Below are 10,324 nucleotides of genomic sequence, written 5' to 3'. Positions count from 1 at the left end.
ACATGAAACAGGCTGCTACTCTGGGCTACATTCTGCTGGAGACAGCCAAGGTTTCGGTGCACTGCTACTCCAACACACATGAGCTGTTGTTGTGTTTGGAAATAAAAGCTGCACAAAAGGAGTCTGCACTGTACGCAATCTGCATTGCAAAAACAGAGATGTGAAGAAAAAACAATGCACACATACACGGACCTCCTTAATTTCCACTTCAACGCACACACAAACAGCATCTTAAAACACAACCATCAACCGTATGGCTAGCGTATTCCTCTGCCTGCTCCTATAAAATGGAGTCGTCGTAAACAACGGATGAAGTCATCTTGTTTTAGAAGAAGAGAAGAGGAGAGGTCAAGTTGAACAGAGAGCCTTAGTTAAATCATCTGCTTGTAGTAAACAGTTGAGAGGAACATCTATCAGCCAGGCACGTGCCGCTGACAGTATAATAATAAGGTTGTGAGAGCTGGAGCGTGCACTGAAAACAGATGAAGAGAGACAGAGAGAGAGAGAGAGAATAAGGAAGGAGAGGACAAATAGAAATAGAAAAGTAGCTCATCACCTTTTCCATCAGCATGGCGGGCGGTGCTGGTGTGACTGAACACAGTAACACTGTGGACCCTGTTCATAATCACAAGGTTACTGTTCATTGTTGGACTTGACCCGGTGGACATGAGTGACAAGGTGGGCAGCCGGGCTCCGTGCTACTGTGCGGATAATTGCCTCATGACGACAAAGTGAACTTTGATGTACAGTCTCCCGCTGTAACGCTTTAATGACCTGAGAGCTGGTATTTGTGCACGCCTGGGTATGTTTGTGTGGAAAATGCCTGCAAACAGACACTAAATGAGCACACTTTCTCTAAAGCACACACATACACACACACACACACACACACACACACACACACACACACACACACACACACACACACACACACACACACACACACACACACACACACACACACACACACACACACACACACACACACACACACACACACACACACACACACACACACACACACACACACACACACACACACACACACACACACTAGGGCTTCAGCCAGCCAGTAAGCTTGATGTCAATCAAGCGGGTGTCTAATTAAAAGTAACAGGAGGAAGCTGCTGGGGACAGCAATCGCTATCGGACTCACATTTTCATATGAATGGCCTTTTTTAATTAAACTGAACAGCTAATAAGCCTCAGTATCCAGACCATGTAGCAGTTTAACAGACAAAGAGCCACAAAGAAAACACACATACACACACACATGCACGGAGAAGAATGGGGGATGAGAGGTAAAGACAGAAGGATGAATAATGAAGAGTCAGAAGCAGAGTGATGCATTGCCTTTGAACCTGTTGGCTCTCCTTTGTTTGTGGAGGCGCTTTGCCAGCAGCTATTGTCAATAAAGTTTGTTTAGCGTTGACGGTATTAAAGAACACAGTCCAACAGAATTTGCCTTTGCCATGAGACAGGGGGGAGAAATGAAAGAGAGGTAAAAGAAAGAGCACAGAGCGCTATCTCGTCCTCAGATGAAAAGGAGAGTCTACAAACAACTTGGGCACGCGTGCGCTGGTTATTGTGTCCCACAGCTAGAGGGAAATTATAAATGTATTCGAGTTAGGGTGACTGGATCAAATACAAAACAGCAATAAAATGAAACCAGCTGTCTTTATTCAAGCAAAGAAAGGCAACACAATAAGAGCATTTTGCCAAATGATTTGGGGTATCATAAAATTAAATAGAAAATGAAGAGTAAAATGTCACTGTAAAATCCAATCTTATTTCCATCAATGGATTTAGCAGCTATTGAATTTTTCATAAAAGCTTGACAGCATAATTCAGTGACATGAATTTAATGCTTAGCGGCATAGTTATATGATGTTCAGAGTTGTACTGCCAAGCTCTAACAATGACATTTAGCAGCTCCAAAAAAACAGCTTTGTTCATGAGCCAGACATAATTAATGTGTTGATCCTCTTCTATGTGAAATTAGCAAGCCTCTAGAATATCTGGGGAAAAAAGAGAGATTTTTCTTCTTTAACATCACCCCTTTTTATATCAACAGTATGTGGGTAAACATACACAATCACACCAGGTTGCCGAAATGTGTGTGGAGAGAGAATGGGGACAAAAGGCTAAACAAATGGGACATATGATTCCCATACTGCTAAGATGTCTCCGTGGAGGAGATTATGGTTCCGTTCTAACAAACACGACAAATCTCCATTTTCCCAACCTTTTACAGCAGATAAAGGGCCTTGGATCGTTTTTCTACACTAAATCCCAGATCAACTTCTCCTCAGCTATTCAAACCACCCAGCAGGTTGTTTCTAAAAGGCTTGAAAGTGAGCCTGGAGATAGCCAGCTCTGGCATCTCAAATGAGCGCTCCGCGCTGCCGTGATGTGCGCTCGACTCGCTAATTCTCCCTCTTTCTTACTTCTTCAGAAACTTTTAACATCATGACCTCGAGAAACATTTGCAAACTATAACAATAAAATTAACTTGTAATGAGCAAAATAATTGCACATCAAACGCTGCTCGATGGTGGAGCGCAAGTATGGAAGAAAGGGCCCAATTTACAGATTACATGGCTCATGACTACCGAAGTTCAAAACACAGAGAAATTGGTTGTGAAGTGAGAAAAAAGGGCCCTTCCAAAACGACTCCGAAGCGTACTTTAAACTTGTGTAATGGATACGCTGCGGGCAACTGGGCAAATTTACCATGCAAAGAATCTCCATTCTGCACGCAGCACTTCAAAGGAGAAAGAAACTGAGTTTCAGGGAGCCAGTGGGCACAGGGAGAGGGGGGAATGAACTCGAGATGCACATTTGTCTCCTGGAGTGACATAAATTTGCAGGGGGTGTTCAAAATGAGAGATTTAGCTGATCTAGGGCAGAGGAGTAGTTCAGTCAACACCACAGCGCTTCCTCAATCTTCAGAAACAGAAGAAAATCCTAATGTAGAAAGGAGAAATGCCGAGGAAGTTAAAATGGAACGCAAGACACACATCCAAACTCGAGGGGGACTGGAGACATTTTTTCTCTTCTCTGCTGAGGAGCAACGGAAAGAAAGAAAGATAGGAGATAGGGAGATAGATGGCTTATGCGACTAGGCCAAGTTGTTGTGTTATATTTTTCTCTATCAGGCGGCGGCCTTTTATGTCGTGTTGTTGGAGGAAGTAGAGGGGAGATTACATTAGCAATGATTAAGTGACCAATGCAGTGCCGTTTCTTACCATCAGATACACACACACACACACACACACACACACACACACACACACACACACACACACACACGCACGCACGCAACACACAACACACAACACACACAACACAGTAGATTACACCGAAAAAAACAACCTAAAACCCAGATACACTTTGGACTGCAGTGGACAGCTGATATCACAGTTAAGGGAAAATGTCGGATTTTACCAAAATAAAAACGTAAAGTCTCTTTCTGTTCAGCAACAAAATAGAGGAGTAAAATGTAAGATTTTTTTAAATTCCTTTAAATCTCCTGTATTTTGTCAAGTTGTCGCTGAGATTGCTTTCAGTTGGAGATAAAAAAACTGAAACAAGGTTGCAGAATTTTCTTGCTAAAATGTTGAAAGGTCAAATAAAAAGCCACAAAGTTCCTTCAGACAAATGTGTGGTTTTTCTTTAGCCGTCTCAAAATATTCAAAAAACAGTTTTGAGCTCCTTTCTCGCATTGTGCGGCTTTCAGCCCTCCCTCACCCCTCTCTCCCTCACTAGGCAGTCTCCTTCTCCTGTTCTGGAGTCTTATCTGATGGGAGCTCTGCCACTGTTTGCATAAAACACTGTTTATAAGGGGTTGCATATGTTAAAACATTAAAACACACATTAGAGGGTGCACACACGCACACACACTAATGATGCATACACTGACAAGTTGAGCTGCTCTGACCTCGCTAAAAAGCTGTGCAACTGGCGTGCAGTGGATTTGTTTGAATAAGGTTTTCCCTTTTATATTGTCAAGGAAAAAAAAAAAAAAAAGGAGTATACCACAGACTCATGCACAACATTTACGTTGTTTAAATTAATTTAAACAACATGGCAGACACATTTATAACATCCATCCTAATACTTTAATAGTTCTAAGTAAATTGATTTACTCATTTATTTTAGAAATAATAACATTACACTATTTGTAATTAATGTATGTCTAATGTAAAGTACTGTTAAAATTATTATTATTATATATCTATAATAAGATGAAAAAAACAGCACGATAAGTGTTATTACAGTTACAAACAGACTTATGTGTCTCCTTTTTAAGTCCAATGAGGTTTGCAAGACAAGGCCAAAAAGAACCAAATGATACAAACAAATATTGTTTTTTCTGAAATACAAGTCAATAAATGGTTGAAAACACCCGTCAAATGTTTCTACATCCCTTCAAATGTCTTGTTTTGTCGGACCAAAACACCAAAAGCGAAATCTGTTAACTAACAAAAATACAGAGAAAATTGTCAAACCTCACATTTGTGAGTGTCTTGCCTTTTTTCTTATGTCAATTAATAAACTTGACATTAGCGACTTGATGGTTTTTATAATAGTTAATTTTCTCTTGACCAACAAAATGATTCATTATCATAGTTTCATCATCTGCCGGTTAACTATATGTTTTCAAACTGCAAAGAACAGAGACATGTAGCTGATTCGGCTCAGCCGGGGTCTGGATACGTGCTACAGTGCAAACGCTGTTCACTGATGCTCACAAATGTCAAGATGATCAGGTACTTTTTGGAAATACAAAGATACAACCATGGTATCATAAATAACTACACATTGACCTGTAGAGACAGAACATTGTCAGAAAACTGTAAGACAAGAGCTTATGAACCTTGTCCATCACTCACCGTGTGAAGAGTGAGTCCGACTTGGATCCAGCATTACGTCAAGCAGAGGCAGCCCTCTGCCTTCAGAGGGTTTCAACATTATTTAGTGTTTTGTTTTTTTATTTGCTTATACTATCACACATTATTGTGTTTTTCTATTTGCATATACTTCAATATTATTATTTTGTGGGTTTTATTTGCTTATACTATCATAAATTAATTTTAAGACACTTATCTACCAAACGATTGAGTTTACTCTGCCTCCCTAACATAGTTCAGGGCAGTGATGATTGCTGTGGCAGCGGCCCACACAAACCATGAGTCTTTCCATGAGTCTTGCTTCCTTTTCCCCATTCTTCCCGGTGAGTTGACCGCCATTGTGCTCGATTAAAATTTCGGCATTTGTTTTCTCTGAAAATTAGGTTACCTCTGCAAATTTGCACTAATTTACTAAAGTTACGCAAACCTCAGTCTCCGGCCATTGAAAAGGCCCTGTTGTTTGTTTAACATGCAACTTGAACTCTGTGACTTTTACGTCAACCCTTGCTCCACCCATTGCCTCCCCTTCTCCATCCCTCTCTATTCTTAGACCCTCAAACATTGATAACTGGTCCACATGGTTCAAGCCAGAGGCACCCTAACCTGTCTGGGATTAAAATTGTAAACCAGAGGGTGAAAAAAAATCTATTCAATATATCAAGATGTGGTTTCGATTAGTCGACCACAGCACTTCCTGGGGGAAGTTTTCCTCTCAGCTAACACCCCTGGAATATGCCTCCTTGATATCCCAACTGCCAACAATGGCTCTCTGTGCTTTGGTCAGTCACGTCAACGTGTCTTTTCCTGTGTGGACAGAGGCCTTTAAACTGAGCAGCCAGGGAGTACGGTTCCCAGGAGGTTGAGGAGTGAGAGTTGTGTATAGATTGGAAGGGCTGCTGTCAACAGAGACGAGCCTTTTGCCCTGACACATGACCTGACTACTTCCGGGTCATGTCGTGATAGCCTTCCTGATGGTTATTCAGCGTGCCAGCGGTGTTTCACATGACCCTCAACACATCACATTCCTCAGCACTTATATCATGTGGCCCTCTTGCCTTGCGCTCTCTATCTCCCACACACTTTCAGAAACCACTAGCCTACTCACAGTCTACTTCTGTCACATCCCATCATGACGGTCTAACCGCATAGACTGAGTGTGCCGATCATGGCTGTTTGATGTGTGAACATTAGACCGGGGTGGGGTTTAGTGTCAACAGCTGAGTCATGGGGGTTAATGGAGACGATTGCGAGTGCAGGGGTCTTAAACGCAGCACGCTTTCTTCGGCCACGCGTGACTGAAGATCATCATCATTAGAGCTGAGGGGATGCAGAGATGAGCTCATCATGAGGAGATGATGGCGCTCATTTGTCATGTCTATGAGGGGGAATAACTAATCCACTCAAGAAAAGTGTGAAATGCACCGGGCTATACATATATTCTGTGTTTATCGTAAACAATATTTTGTTTTAAATATAAAAGTTGAGTTCTTATTGATGCAAGACATTTTGGTTTCTTTTAGATGCAAATAAAGAGAAGTGGGTAATAATCTTAATCATGGTTTATGTAATGTTTTATTACAAATAGGGGTGTATGATATACAAATTGAATAAAAGCAAAGAAATACAGACTAACAATTACAATAACATTTAAAAAGGATTTAGAGATTTAAAATTAGCTTGCTCTGTAGAAATGATACAGAAAAATCTCTGCTCAGGTCGACTGAGAAATTAAGTTATACTATATTTTCAAAACTGCCTAACCTTATTAACATAAAATAGTCAGAGTAACATATAGGGAAGGCAAACTGACAACAGTTGTATGTTTATTATCAAAACTGTAAAGTAACATGTAACCTTATATCACCATTGCTTGAATGTGTACTGAATGTCATTTTAAAAAGCAAACGTTTATGAAACCATTTGCAAACTTTGTTTTTTCTTATTGCAAATATATTAACTAAATAATATATTTCAATATATAATATAATGTGAAATGTGCAATATTTATGGGAACTTAACATGTACATTACTTTTTTCTGGCAACATGTGACTGCGTACAGCAAAGTGACTGTGACTTTTTATATTTTTATCTGCCTCCAGATTTGAGTGTTTTAGTATTTTAGTCTGACTCGTTCAAAGCTGTTAAACCTCCAAATGAACCCCGACTCAATGCTCAACTTTCAGCGGATACACAGAGGGTTGTTTCTGGGTCCATTAGGGAAGGCTAGGGGTGCACCCAGGTCACGTGATGGGTTCCCACAGCTCAGAACCTCTGCTTCCCTAAAGCTACAACAGGAAGCAGAGTTTAGGGACAGAGTAATGGACAATCATTATGCTTTCTGGCTCCGTTCACTCTCATTTATTGTACTAGTGTGAGAACATAGAGACTCCAGCCCCCCGGCACAGAAAGGCAGTGGTATCTGCACTTTGTTCATTATGCTGCACAAGTGATAGCCCATTTTCCCATTTCTTGGCTTTTATTCATTTTAATTCATCCTCCAGTTGAGCCATTTCCCCGACCGCCCTGCTCTGCTCAGTCTCCAGGTCTCCTCTCTATCTCTTACAGCCCCTCTGATTGGTGCAACTGAATGTAACACTGAAGAAGAAAAAAAAAAAAAACTTTGTAGATGCAAACTTTGTAGATGCACCCCCATCCCTGCCGTCCTCGTGTTTAAAACTCAAACATGTGCAGAGTTCGCTTTGATGAAGGGAGCTAATCAAAGCACAAGACAACTTTTACTTCCTTTGTTCTTCAAAAGTTAGATAACCCAATTTTGTTTGTTAAATGGCTGACAGCATTCTGTTCTCCTGTCTCAGCACCTGTCCAGTCTGACTCATATGGACCAGAATGAATAGAAGAAAGGATGGGCTACAGGCAATATGGCTACAATTGTTAAAGTGTGCTTGAGAGACAGCCAAAAGAGACAGACCCACCAATGTGGGCCAAAAGAGAGCTCGCTGAATGGTGTGTGCATGATGTGTGTGTATTTAGGGGGCAGCAAGGATGGAAGATGTCAACATTTTTTCTTCAGAGTGCCCATCTTCATTTGCATAATTTCCATTCCCCACGAGCAACAAAGAACAGAAGGAGATGCTCGTACAAAAACCAAATTGACAAGGGAACAATGGTGGCCTGAAGGGTCACTTTGAGGGGGCTAAAATTTCCTCAATCATGGTTTAATATTTTGTCAGGCTAGTTTTGCAAAATGCTATTTTGCCAAAGCTCAGTCAGACTCCTGCTTTGTCTGATTTGACGAGCAAAAAAAACATTCAACTTGAATAGTTCTCACATAATCCAAAAAAAAAAAATGAAAATGAAAACAATGCCTTTTATTTCACTTGTCAGTAGACTTTGCAGCAGACCAGAATTGAGCAGCAACAGATAAAAGGCACAGAGGATGGTGGACATATCAATGATTAATGCTCATCCTTCCAAAGTGGAGTTTGAGATGCATAATTCACTAAAGACCACAACCCCCTATGTCACATCAAAAGAGTGGACCAACTACAAACAAACTAAAAATCCAAGGCACTACAGCTCGGATGTACAGTTGAATCACAATCACACACAGTTTGTTCACCAAAGGTTTGAGTTAACTGGAAAAGTTTACAAACTAGGTCAACATATAAAGAGGGGTAATGAAAAACAGAAAAATAGATAGTGGTTGCTGTAGTAAAAGTTTGGTGAAAGCTCTGAGGGGTAAAGGGACACACACAGCTGGCAGAGAGGCAGGTGTAGGGAGTGAGAGGGCTGATGTAAGGGCGAACGAGCGGGCGAGAAGGCAAAGATGGATGATGGATGTTGTTGATACAGGAGGCAGCAGCCCTGCTTTATCTAGGCAGCACAAGCCAGACCTGCCGGGGTGATGGGTGGGCTGTCAGCCCTTTGTTTATGGACCACCGCCCATCTCCCATCTCCTATATGCCCCAAAAGCCTAGATCACTCAAAAATAGCTCCTACCTCACCACTCTTTGTCTCTCCATCTCAGACTGTCTTCCTTTTTCATTTTCTTTGCTAACAAATGGTGTTTTGTCTTCCCAAGTTTGTTTCAAATGTACAGTAGTAAAGGAAGAACTCTATGAAAATGTCCATTTCCTATTTCTCCATTGGTTCGCAAATGTAAAAAAATGTATATTACATTAATTGTAAGAACTTTAACTGTTGATAACGAAATGTGTCTTTGAGACATTTATGTCCATAGAAGAGGAAATGGAGAAAGAGAGGATGGGAAGAAGTGAACCTAATCCAACCGTATCCCCACAAGTTGCACGCTTCCAATTAACGACTGGTTGGTTTATCAGTCTGCGACGGGTGATTGCTGTTTTTAATCATTTTCTTTCTCTACACGGTTTCTTCCACTCTATCAGTTCTTCACACTCTTATCATCTAACCCCTCCTCGCGCTGTCTCGCTTCCCACCCCTTCTCTGTTCAACGCTGCCTCCGTTTCAACGTGTTTCTCATGGAGCGCAGTCTCAAGCTGTGTCCAGCGTCAGAGCTTGGTCTGTGTTTTAAATAAAAACTTTGATGTGCGAGTTTAAAATCTGCCTATGGTTGTTCTTAGACCACCTTCCAAAATATATTATCCAGAACCGTGTACCATCAGAATGAAAACTCAAAACCAATTCTGTGATCAAGCCTGAATAATAGAGACAAGAAAGTTGAATCAAATAATGGAAGAGAGATCAATGCATTGCCCCTGAGGTATTGGAAGTTAGATAAAGTTTGAGTGTTTGGCTCAGGACAACAGAGGGTATGTTTAGGCCTTTTCTCCTGACTCATCCAGACACATAGCTGTCGTCCTCTGACAGAAATCAACAACCACCTCCTCTTTCACCTGCCTTTGTTGGTGATTGATTTGGAGACCTGAAATGTGCCTGTCACGTTGATCGATCTGCCCACTTGATGGGGTTCTCCCGCCCGCCCTTGGCATGGTAATAAACGAGGGGCCTGGCGGTCGGTTGACGGAGCAGCAGTTATGGCTTCTCTAATTTTCCCGACGCCTCACACTGACAAGAGACTCACAACAAGGTGACATGGCGCTGTAATGGTTACGCTCAGTCACCTCTTTGTCGAGCGGAGAGAGGGAGCGGGGGTGGAAGTCCATGATGTGAGTGTATTTTTAAGTTTGTGTGGCACAGAGCTTGTCTCTGTGTGTGTGTGTGTGCGTGCGCGCAGGCTCACTGATTCGCGGTTGCCTCTCCTCCCTCTGGTCAAGGTGTTATTGAGAGTGGGACTGTTATCTCTGTCCATGAGGCTGCCTCACTAACGGGAGTACACCATCCCTACCAATCCCTGCGAGCCGAGCGGCGTGTCCGGGTGGGTCGTTGCTAGGCACATCCTCCTGGGTGGGCTATAACTCATCTCCAGACGGGGATAGGGCCTTATCTCATACCCCCTCCACAGGCCTGG

Source organism: Anoplopoma fimbria, chromosome 17 (genome assembly GCF_027596085.1).
Source record: "Anoplopoma fimbria isolate UVic2021 breed Golden Eagle Sablefish chromosome 17, Afim_UVic_2022, whole genome shotgun sequence".
Lineage (NCBI taxonomy): Eukaryota > Metazoa > Chordata > Actinopteri > Perciformes > Anoplopomatidae > Anoplopoma > Anoplopoma fimbria.
Note: the sequence above shows the minus strand (reverse complement) of the source record.